We start from the raw sequence: 17,511 nt of genomic DNA on the forward strand, positions 1-17,511 counted from the left end.
AGGATATAAATAGGTAATCCCAGGGAAGTCCCGCTTGGGACAGGCATGGGTCTATATGCATGGGAATCCCACGGTTGTCCCGCAGGATGGCCACTAGCAACGGGAAATAGAAATTCACAAAATTATACGTATTTCTCTCATAATAAAAGAATATGTTTAAAAATCTGCAGAAAAGAAAATATAAACCATAAAATTTCGCCTGGTCCTCAGTGCTGTGGTGCGCGTTCGGAACCGTCATTTGTTTGTCACAATTGCATTGTGGTTTGTGGTATTGGAGGGAATACGTGAGGTTCAGCGGTGACGCAGTGGTTGATGTTAGTGAAATATTAAGTGTTCCAACAGATTTTAGTCTTGATTTCGGTAAGTGTGTGAAATGAAAGTTTTAGTGGTTTAAAAAAAAAGAGTTGTTGTTATTCTAGTTGTAAAAAAAATGATGAAATGGTTATCATACAGCCGTAGTACTAAATGTTTAAAGTTCAACAGAGCAGGAATGCTATGAACAAATGGGCAGATTTACAATAGGTCGGAATCTTTTAAAATATTTTTCACTTTTTATGTTTCAAATAATTATCTAAAACCTTCTTACTCTTATTTCACACTGTTATTTCATGCTGAAATTATGGCGTACAGTTTAAGAATAAGCACGCAAACTGATTTACCATAAAACCTGCATTGTTGATGTACCAAACTGATAAGCAGCCATTCAGTGTCCAGCACCAGCCTCTGGGATTTTGTTAAGATATGTGTGGTAAAGCGAAGATGAGCAAATATTGTCTAGTTATTTTTTACTAGATTTGGAGCACTAGTGTTACAAAACGCTACATAACTGATCGACTGAAGGGGCTTAGAAGCCCCGCAGGGCAAGTTGTTTTCTACCTTTGAAGTGACACATGATTTGCATGGGGAAGGTTCTAGATTACTGGTCCCCGATGTGGATTAGTAGATGGGTAGATTTCTTTCTGTACTAAAGTTTATACATTTAACTTATACAGTATTGCCGAGCGAGCGTTAGCGAGTGAAGGCGGGTTAGAGCCCCGCAGGGCACGTTGTTTTCTGTCTTTATTACTGCTCAATGGGAAGGGGGACCAGTAATCTAGAACCTTGCCTTTGCACTGCAACCATTGTTTCTAACCATTTCCCAAATCTTCAGATACAACACTTACCATCTCGTTCCTAACTTGTATTCAGCCGCCTTCTGCCTTAGCAAATAGTTCCACCATAACATATACTTTCCTATGTTACTTACTCCCACATATGGTTTATGAAATTGAATGAAATGAAATATTTATTTTAACGTCTCACGATTGTGCACCGAGGCTATGGGAAACGGTGATGATGAGAAATGAATGAAATGGTGGAATGAAGAAAGTGGGAGGAAACGGGAGAACCCGAGAAAACCCACGCACACGGTGTTTGTCCACCACAGAGTTCACTTGGCGCGAGCTGGGATCGAACCCGGGACCCCAAGCACCAGAGATGAACGCTCTACCTCTGAGCCACCGCGGCCCCATATGGTTTATGAGTTTAAACAATTATATTACCGTTTCACCTATAAATTTTTCTTTTGGTAGAGCCGTCTGCTAAAGTTAACCCGCCAAGGTGTTAGTTAGCGAAATTGATGAACATGGATTATTTTCAATTAAAACTGCTTTCATCATATGTTTTGTGTTTCTTTTCTGTTGTGAAGTGACTTAAGCAAACACAACAGTGTTGCACTTAAAAGCAGCGCAGCAGAATCTGCCTTTTTACAAATTTTAACCGGACGTATCTCATGCAAATTTCATCATAGTGTTGAAATTTGCAAAGACGATGCAATGAAACAGTTTAAAGGCTACTGTGGAGGCTTTTTTTTTTTTTTTTTTTACGTAGCTTGAGTTACATCTCTCCACTATATTAATGTTTAAATTAAAAGTGGTTTATTTACTTTACGAAATGCAGGTCTACCTGAGCGAGCGAACGGGGTTAGAAGCCCCCCGACAACTACAAATAATAGCCGAACCCCTTCAAAACGCAACGGAGGTTGAAAGGTTAGAATTTCCAAATATCGAGACTGTGAAGCGTGATTCGGGTTATCAGGCACTAGTGACGAAAGATTTTATGCGAAGAACTAAAGTCTTAATGAAATTCAATTTGGGGGTTGCTTTTTGTTTCTCCTCCAGTCTTTTACGGTAGTGATTTTGATTTTTAAAAAAAAGCAGGGTTGGCTGGTTTAAGCCAGGTGGTTTTTTCAAAAAAAAAAAAAAAACGAAAATGTTCGTAAAAGTGTAAGTGTTTGTAAAATCTTGATGAACACACATTTGTGGGTTATCACGTTTCACTCCCGTATATTATTCGTATTATATTCAGACCTAAATTCCCCATTCATTACTCAAAAAGATTATACTACAAAAGCAACTCTTTTTATGTAAGTTTATAAATGTTTGTTTTGTGATTTTTTTTTTGTAGTTATTATTGTTATGTAGGCCTAATTGCAATCAAAGAAACATTCTAAATATTGTTTTGTTTCAATGTTTACTATTAATAAAATACATCGAAATTCCGTACTTTGTGTGTGTGGGGGGGGGAAGGGTCATACAGACCCCACGAGAGGCATTTAGTGAAATGAGAAGTATCTTCGATATCTATTTATGTATAAATGAGTCTGAGCCAAAGTGGACCCAAATAATTCGTATCTTTGTGATATGCAAATTAAGTCGTCACCAATATAAGTCGTTGTTAACTAACTTGAATTAAATTAATTCTTCTGTACTCCGTAGTACTTTGAAATTGTCCATATGTAATTCAGTATAATGGTCTCACTTGTGCAACTGTTTATCTTTTTGTCCTTCCGAAATGACTCTTGAGAGCTATATTAAGAAGCATGTAAAGATCAGTACAACGTATTTTTATCAGGATTCCTTCGTGAGTGAGTCGGCAGACGTATCGCATTTGTGGCCAATTAGTCCTGGTTCCGAGTTCAAATGGAGGACAATTTCTATCGGATGTAACTCGAGAAGCAGTTTTTATTCCGCTTTAAGCTTATGTGACCCCTTCCAGCATAACCCGGCTGTTGCATAATAACATCAAGGCGAAACAAACTTATTTCTGTCCATATATGATATGAATATATAGAGCAAATTATTTAAACCAAATAAACCTGGTTTAAACCAAAAAAACCGTTTTTTTTTGGTTTTTTCAATAAAAACCATGGTTTTTGCCAACCCTGAAAAAAAGTGACTTAGTTGCGTTACGAAATATAGCTGAGCGAGCGAAAGGGGTGAGAAACCCCGCAGTTTTTTTTCTTTCTTTCATTAGCACAATGGTTCACTAAGCTGCAGTACCAGTTCCATGGATCGAGTTGGGGGAAATACTGAATGCCATCCCAGTTAGGCAACTTCACTCTTCACGCACTTTATTATATTTTATTCGCAAAATACGCAAACCTAATTTAATGCAAATATATTAAAATATACTAGTTTAGATTTTTTATGACAACGATTTGTAATATAAGAAAAGATAAAAGTATTGCAGTAATTCAAATTGTAAAAGCTGAGCGAGGGTTGTATTCTGAAAAGAGGAGGAAAAGAGAAAAACAATATCTGTGAAGGGTAATATTGGCTGGAACATGTTACCTTATTCTTAATCTGCACGGTGTGATTTACGTAAAAGTGGTAATTCGCAAATATAATCGAAAAATATGGATGACTATCCCAGTCATGTGTTTCTTTTATTTATATATTTAGTCAGCTTAGACAAAAGGTCTAGTGAGCTTTTGTCCTACACCCGCCAGTGAGTGATGGAAGGCGGTGTTGGATGTAAAAGTAATGGAAAGCTACAACGTATTGTGCTTACTGCTCATAAATCCTTGTTATTGCCAGGGTTGGCAGAAACCATGTTTTGTCGAAAGAAAAGAATTTGATTAAACCATATTGTTTTCACATTGTTACTTTTTGTTCAAATTGATTTCTTTATTTATTTAGGTTACATATAACTAAGTTTGTGTAGCCTTAACATCCTTATGCAACAGGAGGTTGATGAGCCCTTTCACAACATAAAAGGCTGCTCCGAAAGTAGACATCAATAAAAATGACGTAATAAAGTTAAGTCATGCGCTTAAAATACAAGTTTTCGTAAAAAGCACCTTGTTCGGTTTGGTGCAATCAGTACATTACCATAATTACAATCTGATTTTTTACTAGGGAACAACAGAATTTGGGCTTCGCCCACTTCACTTTATTCTAATACGGATAGTATTCTGTGAATCTGGATTGTCCAGTTTCAGTACAGAGCTGGGCGGTATATATATATTTTACATCGAAAAGCTCCCGCTTTAATCGTGCCGGTGTGATTTTTCATAAGCAGATATTTTGCATATTAATTTTCCTAGGGTTATGCCCTAGGCTAAAGGAGACTGATGATAATAATAAGTGAAATGGTGAAATGAAAGAAATGTAAGGAAATGGGAAAACCCCGAGGAAATCAACACACATGGTGTTAAAATTTATTTTATTGTCACTGTATAATAGCCAGTTCGCTAAAACCGACGTTTATTTCTTAAAAAAGGCTGGAACTTTAAAATTAAAACTGAAAAGTCCAATTGATAAGATGTGGATGTAGCCAATAAGGTTTCGCAACTTCTAGTTCTGAAACTTAGTCGACTATGATCCTGCCAAGTTCGGTCACCAAATACCTGGGACTAGTTCTGTTAAATAAAAAAAAATAAATAAATAAATAAAATAATAAAAAAAAAGCTCGCCCACCTCAATAATCTGTATAGTGATTTGCCATTCCAAGTCTTGTCGAGTCCATGCCATTCCAAGTTGCTGCACTCGCCATGCTCGAGAAGGCATAGCACAATAGACCTATTATCTTTGTATCCCATAACTTTTGGAACCTCATTTCACCTATTGAAATGCATGTCGAATATTATATTTCATATTCCTTCTTGTTATAACACATATCTATTACAGAAATTTGCCAGTTTTTCTCATTCAGAAATATTATATTTCCAGAGACAGTGAGGCAACACGCGTCCAGCAAATTTGCTACAGATGCTGAGATCAAAAGACCAGTTCAAAGCTGGCTTCGTCACGCAACGGAAAGAATGAAAAGAGAGAAACGTAAGTAACATATTGACACTTTTAGGTTTGTAAATTGCTTGCTCTTGCTTAGTCGACGTGGTGAACGGAAGCTTCAAGCAATCAATTATAATACATAAAATTATTCTGTATTATAATGTAATGTATTGTTGATGTCGCACCAAAGACACCATTGTGCGACCCTACTTAATAGTTAAGAAAAGTCGTTGTAAAATTAATAATACACTCTCTTTGCATGTGTAACGCACCCGCGATAGGCATGGAAACCCATTTACGAAGTGGGATGTGTCTACTAAATACGTTTTATGACTTTTAAATAGTGTAGATGGCTATTGTAATTATTATAGTTCTGTATTTTTATCTTCATACAGGTCAGGCAGTCTTCGTTTTTAATGTTATTTTGCCATGTCCCAAGAAATCCTACACGATATACTTTCACATAAACTATAAACATGCCAAAAGACTGCTTGGGGGCGATCGTCCTTCGGGATTCTACAGGGTGTTTACTGGAGTTGACTTCTTGACTTACAAATTTTCAAAACACCACCCTGGATAAAAAAAAAAAAAAAGGCATACTATGATATTCAAGAAGCTGTAAAATGTGTTGATAAGGCTAGTTCTTCAATATTCTGATGGAAAGAATGCATAGAAACTAGTGGGTTAAAAAAAAAAAAGGAAACACTATTGATTTTCTTTCTCGAATTACCAAGTTCTTTCAATGTTTGACCAATTAATTTTATCATCACCTACACCCAGATAATGGGACTGCCATCTTGAAGGGTCTTAAAGGAAATCTTTATATTTCTCCAGTATTAGACAATAATTTCCAGTACATTCCAATATTTCCAGTAAGAAAATCAAATACCAGTATTTCAAGTACCAGTAGACACCCTGTTCTACACCACAGTTGATTCACATTATCTTCATTGTGTGTGTGTGTGTGTGTGTGTGTATGTGTGTGTGTGTCCAGCGGAAATCTTGTTCTTTTTTGTACGGTTCGGGTAATTTTTGGTCATCCCATTGCAAATACTTGTATCAATATTGTATTTTGTTTATTACTTAGTTGCTCCTTTCTAACTTCTATCTCAAGGTTTGTAACAAAGTAATGCTAGTAATTTGGCTTCATATGTTCCGTTTTCCACTTTTTACATGACATCTGATACAAAAGAAAGTAAATGAATTCAATGGATAGAGTTTTTTTTATTTCATTGAAACAATTTTTTACTTACGTCAAGGGATAGTAATGTTCAACAATGAATAAAAGAGACAAACATCATTATCCAAAGCTCGAACTGGAATGTGTGTGTGCCTCGATTGGCCTGGACAGTTAGCTATGTTGCTTGTCTTTGCCTTTTGGCTTGATTACTGATTTAAAGGCTAACTTTATATATTCATCGCTATGCGAACTAAATCCAAACTTGGTGTGCTTTCTCTGCTTTTTAAAGTTCGTTGTTGGTTTATTAATTAATACTTAGTATTATATTCACTTCTTGTCAGAAGCGCGACTGATTCGCAGCATCACATGTACTTACATATTTCTAGCGAAAAGATTTTTCAATTCAAGCAAAACAGGTCTCATTGTCTTATGACTGGATCATAATAATAAAGCGAGTAATTCCAACAAGTGTCATCTCCCTACTACTTTCCATACATCCATACGTATTTAACGTAATTATTAGATTTTTCTGTGGCTAATTTTTTATGAATATTTGCACTCACTTCGTCTTTTAACAGAATTTTTTTCCTTTTCCATTTTGTAGGGAAAGGGGATGAACAAAGCGCGATGTTGACAGGCAAATGAATACACATAAAGTGCGATGTGACTGAAGCCGGGATGAACATGCAAATGCTCACATTATAAAACCCTAGATGTATATTTTGAAAGGGTGAAAAAATCCCTTCATGTATGATAGCTTTTGAATAAAAGATTGTACGTGTGTAACCCATTTGTTTTATTAAGCATATCTTTCTTTGCTACACAGATGCTAGATAACTACGATCCAAACGTGACCTTCGGTTATTAATGATTAATTAGGTTCATGTTTCAGAAAAGGCAGTTTTTTTTTCCCCTAGTTGAATCATGTTCCATTCTTATTTTCTTTCTATCTCTTGAGGAGAAATTTACAGCTGAACAACACTAAGTTAGTTTACTATATGCAGATAACTTATATATTGTAAATAGCTACATCTTCGCTCTTATTTCGCATAGTCCCATATATGACTATGTTGAATCGTACAGATCACTTTGTCACAAGGAAGACGTCTGAAGGATTTGATGATGATACAATGTGGCGTCAAGCATCCACTGGCTACATTTTGCAGTTTATCCCGCCAACAAGGAGATTGTCCAAAGGCACCAATTGATATATTTTCTCACGAAATTTAAATTTACCTAACCATAGCTAATATCATTGGAAACGTTACTGCGGTAATAGAGAGTGCAAGTCAACGAGTCAAACATTTGCTTTTGAAATGTTTACCTATAGCCAGTGGCGTATTTAGGGGGGTGGCTTCCGGGCTTAAGCCTCCCCCCCGAAATCTTACTTAGTATAGTAAAGTAAATGAAATATCTTGCAGAATTTTCACATTTCCAGGGAAAGCCCCCCGAAAGATAGCAAAGCCCCTCCCGAAACAAAATCGTAAATACGCCACTGCCTATAGCCTATAAATATGTACCTGACGGGACTCACTGGGACTTTGAAGCGGAAGTTCATGTACAGGCCACCCTGTGGTATTGCACAATAGCTCTATCGGTAATTACAGAGTGAAGCTATTGGTTATTTTTAGGCTCTGGCTTTTCAAAGGCGCCTCTCAAGTAGCTACACGAGAAATAACACATATTCCGTTTGATTTGCACTGTACATTGTGTTTGCAAATCTGAAACCAGAGCCTGAAAACAGTCAATAGATTCACATCGTCATTTCTGGTGCAATGCTACACGGTTACACATGAGCTTCCGTTTGAAGTCCCGTAGGATTCTCATCAGGATTTCACGGATGTCTCAGGAGTCCCACGGGATCGTCCCGGGATTATCCCATTCGCGTACGTGGTTCTGCCTGAGGATATCCTCTGGTTTCCTACGGGATTCTTCCTGCATGACTCCCGCTGGAGTCCCACGGGTCGTCCCGTTTCCCGGGACAAACGCGGACATCTGGAATTCGCGTGTCAGTCCCATGGATGTCGCAGGAGTCCTATGGGATCGTCCCGTTTTCCCGGGCGGGAGGGCCATGGGACATCCTAGGGAAGATTTTGTGCTGTTAGGGATCAAGAGAATATTGTAATTAATATAATGCCTTCTTACTCGATATCAGGTATTAATTTAATCCTAGAAAACAAATAGGAGGCATTATTTTCAGGATGGTCTCATACTAGTTATATTCTTGTTTCCTTCGCAGATAAATACCATTTATATATACATAAACTTTTAAAGTATTTTAGTCTTCTTTTGTCAATTATCTGTTGCACTAAATCTCGGAATAAAACACTGGGAAATAAAACAAATACGACATTGCTCAACCATGATTATAGTATGTGTCTTACGGACTTATTGAGTTGAATATCAGTTTAGTGTCCCTTTCAGCAGCAAGGCTATATGAGACGTGAACCTACAGCTTAGCATGGATCCGAACATGACCCCTTCGGGAATCGAACCCGGATCTTCTACGAAAAGACGCGTACTCTATCCGCTTAGCAATGAGGGAGCTCTCTTACAGACTTATTGAATTTGATTGTAAGTACTTTACTTAACACAATGAATTCAATTCGCTCAAGAAGCAAAACTTCCGGATTTACTGAAAAACAATTTTCTTTGGCCATTCCTTAACCTATTCACTTGCGTTTAATTTTATCATCGGTTCTCTAAAACTAATTTGATTACATACCTACTAACATACATACTTGTTATCAAACAATGTAATTTGGGATATGAAAACTAAAAGTAAAACGATAAGCAGCTCAATTTTGGATGCCTTTTTGAATATTCGCTAACTTATAAAATAGTGACATTTCATGACGCATTCACATTCAAATATTATTCAATTTCGATAAATTCTAAAGAAAAAGACTGACTAATTCGACTATTCTTTAGAGTATTAAGACTTGGATCTACAGTTTAACGTAGGATCTGAATCACATCTGTGCTTCTACCGGGAGTTGAACTCTCTATTCCATGCCAAAGTGTATTTTCTAATTTTATATAATAGGATAGAGGAAGCGTATGTCAAATTCGCATCTCCGCGGATCTGCGGAGGCCTTCCAAAATGCGGCAATAATTGGAGCCATATGACAACTAATGCATGCAACAATCCTCGTCCCTGTAAGTCAATACACAGCACTTTTGACTAACTGCAGCAACTTCTTGCGTAAACTTCAACATGTTTACGATAGCTGGTACCAAGTGATCAAATTCGGTGTGTTTGGTTATCTGGTTTTCTACATTGCTCCTGTTACCGGCAATGTAATGCAAACGAAGAATGTTTTTGCTAATCTTGAAACTGATGTGCTGTAAGCCTATTTTAGAGTGCGAAGCAGCAACTTACAAGTAACGAAATATGCAGGGTGCGGCGCCCTCCATTTATTCTCCCTGCTGGATGAGACCATACCAAAGAGTATACAAAACAAAGAAACTTTGTCAGTAGTGAGTACTGCCAGGCGTATCAAGCAGGGGCGTCATTTAGGGGGGGGGCAGAAAGGGGCAATTGCCCCCCTGAATTTGAGATCTATATAGATTTTATCAATAGAATAGTAGTAAATCAGCAAAAAACGCTGAATTTTAGTGATATCAAGGAGTCTTGCCCCCCCTCCCCCAGACAAATCTGAAATTACGCTCCTGGTATCAAGAACGAACCTGACTGAAGTGTTTGCACTTAAACTGAAGGCATATGTTAGAAAGAAACAAACGAGAACAGATGACAAAGTCACATCAAGCATTGTGACTTCATGCTGTTGTCAAATCTATCATCGACAGGAATTCGAGTTGATGATAATATGTAAACTTTGGGTTGGCTCGTTCTGTATTCGTATACAAGAAATCTCCATATTTAAAAAAAATAATAATAATAGAGAACCCACGTGACGAGCAGCCTCTGTTGAGAAAAAAAAGTCATTGCACACCGTTGATCAACTCTAACTGACAGTGTTCTTTCCCTCAACCACCATGACCTTGTGTATGACACCTCTACAAGCACGAACAAAGAAGGTATTCCTTTTACTTTTGTTTTTTAATAAATTTTATTAACAGTGGAGAATTCTTAATTGTGACTGTACTCAGTGTTTCATTTCGTAATGTAATCATTTTATTCAAAGTTATCTGAAATTCATTTCTAAATGTTAATTGAAACCATTATATGATATAGACTAATTAATTAACAAATCAGTTTCGTTTCACTGTGTGAAACTACGGTAGACTCCCAAACTATGAGAATTCAATATTCAAACTTGAACTAGCACATCTGTAACTACTTGAATAGAGGAACAATACACAAGAAACTACCTATTCCTCGGACGCTGAATCCATGTCAAAAAGCCATTACTCGCTATCCATTACTGCTTTTGTTCTAAAAAGCTGAAACCGGAAATCGTTAATTTGAACAACTTTCGTTTTAAATAAAGTATTATAAGAGAATATAAAATTCATTCTTAAGACGCAAAATCGATTGAAAAAAAAAATCTCAACATATCTTACGTTTTTGACGTATGGAAACAAGTATTGAGACCAGAAGTACTTGTAAAGTTATTCCACTATCGGTTTTGATCAAGTGCTGTGCTTGGAGATAGTATGATTTCGTGGGACGATGAATCAGATGTTAAAGATCGCTTCTCGCTATTTATTCCCTCTTTAGGTCTATGGCGATGTATTTTGAACCTGGAAATAGTTAATTTTATTCACTTCCTGTTTAAATAGAGGGTTAACAGAGAAAGGACATATTCTTATGACGTTCAATCAACTGAAAAAAAAAAAAAACTTCGATATATCTTAAGTTTTTCTCTGTCGAAATCAATACTGAACCGGGACCGAAAGTTCTAGTAAATTTCAATCACTTCTTATTTTGGGAGAGTGTTACGAGTTGTGATAATATGTTCTCTTGAGACGCTGAATCGATTGAAACAAAAGCTCGTCGCTGTCTAATACCATTTTTTGTTCTTTGGTAACAAAGGTTGAAACTGGAATAGTTATTTTGAAAGGCTTTCGGTTTAAATAGAGAGTTAACCTATGGAACTACATGGAACCTATTTTTGGGACGCAGAGTCGATTGCAAAAGTCCCTATATCGATATTTCTTACGGTTTTTGCTGTAGGGAAACCAGGAACCATTTCCGGTTTCGTAAAATGTTGTGGGCTGTAGTTGTGTGTTCTCTTAAGATTGTGAATCGATTTGCGAAATCGTTAAGAAAAAAAAGCCTGTTACTATATTCACCATTTTTATTCTGTGGCGACAAAGGTTGACACCGGAAACGGTTAATTTGAACCATTCCAGTTTGTATAGAGAGTTAACGAAGGAGATGGAGTTGATTCTTGGGACACTGAGTCGATTTCAAAAATTCCCATTCTTACCGTTTTTGCTGTGCAGAAATTAATATTTAAACCGCAAGCAATTATAAATTTGAACCCCTTCCGGTTTCGTGGAGTGTTGCAGACAGTCATAGTATGTTGTATTCAGACCTTGTATATTTACAAAAAACGCTTCTCACTCTCTGATGCCGTTTTCGTTCTATGGAACCATAAAATATCAAATGAAGCACTTCTCGTTGGAATAGAGGTCAATGGCAGAGACGAAACATATTATTAGGAAGCTGAATTGATTGTAAACAACCGTTTCTCAATATCTCTTACCATTTTTGTTCTTAAACTTTCCGACAGATGGACGGATGGACGTATCCATTCTATGACTTCCGACACTTACGTATAGCACAGTTCGGAGGTCTAATAAAAATATATCCTATAAAAATAAAACATGTATAAATTCCTGTTTTCGTTCAGAAAGGAAACGCGCATATTGAGTAGACTTACTTGTCTTGTTGGATATGAAAGCTATTGTTTTTTTTTTTTTTTTTTTTTTTTTGCTTTGAATTATGTTCCAAGTAGCTATCTGTTAAGTGACGATGCACTCAGGCGGTAGTGGTCGCTGTGGCCATTCGCAATCATTTGCAATGTACTTAGGCAGAATCAGTGCCATACACGTTTCATCAAGAAAGAGGGGGGGAGGTTCAAGAAAACATTTTCACAACCGTGACTTAGGTGTAATATCGATAAATGTTCATTTTTCCATAATATCTTGCTCAAGTAGAGGTTTGAATTCCCGAACTCCGAGTTCCACCCTCGTGTGTACGTCATTGGGCAGAACATTAAGTAGCATTGTGCGATACATATGAGAGGTAATGGTCACTGCATTATCGCAAGTTGATCGCCAGTACTGTTGCTGATTTTTGCGGTTGGTTAGTACACAGGCTGACATTGCTGAATGGAACGACCGACCATTTGACGCCTGCAACCATTGCTGAATTACTCAATGTAGAATTGTTTATCGGAGACATAAAAAAGAAATCTGACAATTTGTTATGCAGTTATAGAAGGAAGAGATAAAAATAGGACAAGGACAGTATGGATCAAAATTTGTGACAATTTCCATGAAAAGCAAGAAATGATATCGGTATTGTTTAACACTGCAATAACATAACATAATTGATGGTCTCGATTTTGTTTTACATATGTTTATCATGAAACATCTACACACAATTCAAATTGTAAACGGTGGATTTTTCTCCTTATCAGATTTGAGTTTTCCTATCAAGATTCTTATTTTTCTTTTTTTTTTTTCAGTTTTCGTTTCACATTGCATAGTATTTTTTTTTTTAACTGATAGAGGGGTACCTTCTTATACGACTGGAAGTGAAACAAACTAGTTTATTTTCTTTTTTTTAACACAAAAAAGTAAAGAAATTCTACATTCGTCAAATCGACATTGTCTATGTAATCATCACCTGAAACCGGAGAAATATTTAAATTGAATTTTCTGTCTACTGCATTGTACTCAGAATTTGCAAAGAGTTAAAGTTTTCTGTGCTAAATAAGTCTTAATTTAGAATAGTTCCTGTCCATTATGAAGAGGTAATATGCTAGTATCATGTCATGAAGGGAGGAGAGAGAGAAAACGGTCCGTGACCATATCTGAGCAACTGTGACATCAGAGGAATCTGGCCCGTAGTACAACGTTGGATATTTTTACTGGAACGAGAAATCTGTCTACATTACGGAAGTATTCATTATTTGATGTTTAATTATATATATATATATATATATATATATATATATATATATATATATATATATATATATATATATATATATATATGCTTATATGCCATCAAAGAACGATTCCACACAGATTTCTTTTTAGAATATAATGATATAATTTAAGAAAAAGTCATAACATACACAAACATCATTGTACCGCACTGTAGACAATATAATATAATTAGCATAGTTTGTTATTTAAGTAAAATCAGAGACGAGTAAATGGTGACTGTTCCCTTCAACCTTTAGCTCAGGTACCCGTCAGCCACAGTCTTTAGGGTTGGAATCAGGGATCTGATAAATTGAATCAATTAAAATAGAACAGCGTTTTAGCCTAATTGACTGTAGTTCAAAGTTTACAGTCAGCTTAATGCCCAGCCAGAGGAAGATGAGATGTTTTAGAGATTAAAAAATCGTAAATTTGGGCTACTCAATGGGTTACTCAAATTCTTGAAGCATTTGGATATGTAAGTCGCATTACGCATTCATACTGCTTCATAGTCTCAATAGGGACACTTAATACTATAAGCAGGTACGTAGCCAAGGGGTGGGTCCGGACCCCCCCTTCAAGACCAGAAATTAAAAAAAGGAAGGATGAAACAAAAACAAACGAGAAATAGGGTGAATCAGCATTAAAAATAAAAGCGAAAAATAAAAGTAATTTTTCATCATCGCTTTTTTCTAGGGTATCAAACATGTTATCAGAAATGGTTTCCAACTGCTCCTTTAACTTGTCATTTGGAACAAAGAGTAGTCGACGGAAAAATAGAAACAAAAAGTTATGTGAAAAGCAAGTTCTGTTAACATTTGGTTCAGCAGAGAAAGGAACGCAGATATTATAAAATATTTTACATTATTGGATACGTAGCCCTACTTTTTTTTTTTTTTTTTAAGTAGTTGTCATAATGAAAGAAAAATTGTTATATTTGAATGAACAGAAGGAGGAATGTAGATATTGGAAAATCTTTTTAATATTCTTTTATTCGAGATTTCTTCATAGTTTGTTACTAAAATACTTACTAACATGTCCTCATTTTATTGTTCTAACAAACCAATATGTGTTGCAAGTAAAATAATTTAGATTGATCAAGCCCCTGGTGATAACCACAATATTTCATGTCACACTGCCCCCCCCCCCCCATTACGAAATCCAGACTAAACGAATCAATGTATGTTACCAATAAAATAGTTTAGAATAATCGAACTCTGATGTGATAACCACAGTATTTCGGACCACCCCCTATTACGAAATCCTAGCTACGTGCCTGCTATAAGGAAATGTTTTCATCCACATCATTTACATTTTTTTGTTGCTGCTGGAGACCCAATTGTCCGATTGCAATATTACCTTTACCAATCTGTTTCTTTTTTCAAACCCTTTCATTTGGTATGTTGCGAGGTACATCTTCCCACTTCAAATTTTGTAGCTGGTGGGAGGTTTCCGCACATCGCCAATACCATACACATACGTCCCCCTTCGTTCCCACACCTTTCCCATCAACAGCATGCTCATATCTTTTGTTGTTCACCAGTAATCGCACTAGCTAGTTTTCAAATGTACACCTTGTATAATTCAATAAGATTGGTTTATACAAATCTAATATCAATTTGCAATATATAATTTATTCTATATGAGATGTTAACCTATTATTTAACATGGATGCCGAACTACGGGATACTGGACAATAGAACACAATCTTTCTGAGTAGTTTACGGTAAAAGACAATTCCTAAAACATATTCTGTTGGGAGGATACTCTACGTCAATTGAAAAAAAAAAAAAAAAACTTTCCTAATACAATCTAAGATACATTAGATTGTGTTAGGATATTTAGTATGAAAGTGTCAATAATTCTTTTTTAAAAGGCATTGTAAGTATATTATTTCAAATTTCGTGGATGCAACGTACAACACATCTTATTCCATTTAAATATTTGGTAAGTTTGGTTGGTTCGAGTTTATAGTCTCTTTTCAATACCGAGGCAATATGAGACTACAATTCAAGATGGAGTCCGAACCAGCGTCACGTGTTCAAGTTTCAAGGTCTTCTCGCCGAGAATCGAACCCAGTTTCTCGTGCATAGTAAGTTTTTTGGTCTAGAAGCAACGTAACATGTCAGATTCCACATCGAAATTAAAGGAAATTAATTAATTGAATTCCGAAAAATTTAGTGTAAATTTTAGTTTGAAACTATTACTGTAAAATGCCAATGATATTCATATACGAGTTCTGGTATTCAATTTTTGCTAACAAGTAATTACAAACTTAAAGGTTTTAAAACATATGTATGTGTTTATAAGTTACATTTATATAATATATACCTAACATGTATGTTTAATAAAATACCTCACTTATACTACTTCAACCTCCATGTGTGTTTTCCACTAAATTCCTTTCATATACTTTTTCTGCTCACACGTGTGCACACATCAAGGGTTCTCATATTTACTTTCTGTTGGTACGTGTGTTAAAAAAGTTTGTCACATATTCGGTTTCAGTTGGTAGGTGTGCGTTTCTTAGTGTGTGTCAAGGTACTTGATTTTGAGGGTAACGTACCGGCGGTCCTCACTTTAACGGATTGTACCGATGGCTTATTTTTAAAGATAGAGGAATTTCGAAACGAATTTCATTATCAGCATCACGTCAGAAGTAAGAAAAAACTTCGATTTTTGCTCTAGGACCGTTATTTCTATGGGTTCCGGTTATGTAGGTCTGATGCTCATGGCCCCAGAATGTAGCAAATACAAACCTTAGTGTGTGTGTGTGTGTGTGTGTGTGTGTGTGTGTGTGTGTGTGTGTGTGTGTGTGTGTGTGTGTGTGTGTGTGTGTGTGTGAATCCAGGATTCTAAGATTGTCATCTCGATCGCTATCCTCCATGTAAACCGGAAATAGTGAGAAACTACCATTTCCGGTTTTATAGTAAAGAAAAAACGATAGCCGGAAGCAGTTTTTGATATGGATTCTGTGCCACAATGGTAGTTTCCATCTCTAAGTTTAATGCAACCGAAAGTGATAAATACTTACTATATCTCTGGTTACAATATTTTTTTTTCTCATAGAACGAGAGAGGTACTAGGAAGCGACAAACGTTTCTTTTAAATATATAATTTCATAATTCCAAGAAAAGATTTCAAGCCCTGCCATTGGTCTAGTGGCTAGCGCGTATTCCTTTGATGCACAGGGTCTCGAGTGGGAAAACATTGAACGTGTTATGGTGGTTCGGATTCCACTTTAAAGTGTAGGTCCACGTCTTGTATAGTCTCTCTCGATACTGAAAAGGGACGCTGAACTTCAACAAACAAGCAAATAAAAAAAATATTTCATCTTAGTAGTATTCTTCTACTGAAGTTAGTAGCAGTAAAAACTAATACGGAAACGAAGATCCATCTATTTAAAATTTGAATTCTCGTTTGATGAGATTATTATAGTCAGATACTTAGTTCTTTGTACTACCGTATATAAAACATCTTTAGAACAAATAAACCATTCAATAGTATTTTGTTAGTATTAAATTGTCTATTTTTGAAAGCAATCAAATTGTTTTCGAAACTGACTTAATTAGTTATAGAAAATAAGACAAATGAATGTGGGATCTTAGTGAGAAGTCTTTAGAATCAGTATCAGTACATATAATCACTTCATGTTTCATATTTTGTTAAAATCAATTGTTAAAAGTCAATTTATTACAGAGTTGTCTGATACTATCCCGATCAGTTTATACAGGATCCTTCTATTTGGTAATTTGTTAGTCTTTTTTTTTTTTTTTTTTTTTTAACATTATAATATATATTGTCGTGTTTAACTGCTGTATCGCCGGAGCAATTTTAGGAAATTTACCGGGTCAATTGGAGAATTTATTTAAGTTTATGAGGAAGAGTGTTTGAAAGTCAGGTAAGGGGAATAGTAAAAGCTCAGAAAGTGATTGTATTTGCTGGTTGTTTTTGATGTTGTAAGCGGCACTGTATTTGAAGGTGGATGGACTATTTCGCGGAGAGGTACACTTGTTTTACTATACGGATCCATAGATTGTAAAATGTACAGAAAAATTTGGGGAAAATCTTTAATTTGCCCATTTCATGCCGAGAACAGAACCCAACCAACCCCTGCGGGGCTTCTAACCCGTTCCTACTACTACTACCCCT

The 17,511-nt window shown here is 36.0% G+C and overlaps 1 long non-coding RNA gene across 1 annotated transcript; it reads left to right on the forward strand.

Moving 5' to 3' along the window:
• The first annotated feature begins 201 nt into the window (after positions 1 to 201).
• On the forward strand, positions 202 to 7,020 carry LOC145671254 (uncharacterized). The gene is made up of 3 exons (XR_014128495.1): positions 202 to 360; positions 4,992 to 5,099; positions 6,839 to 7,020. It is a non-coding gene; the product is annotated as an uncharacterized LOC145671254 (long non-coding RNA).
• The last annotated feature ends 10,491 nt before the right edge of the window (positions 7,021 to 17,511 follow it).

This window comes from Thermobia domestica, chromosome 15, assembly GCF_964235325.1.
Source record: "Thermobia domestica chromosome 15, izTheDome1.hap1.1, whole genome shotgun sequence".
In the NCBI taxonomy this organism is placed as follows: domain Eukaryota; kingdom Metazoa; phylum Arthropoda; class Insecta; order Zygentoma; family Lepismatidae; genus Thermobia; species Thermobia domestica.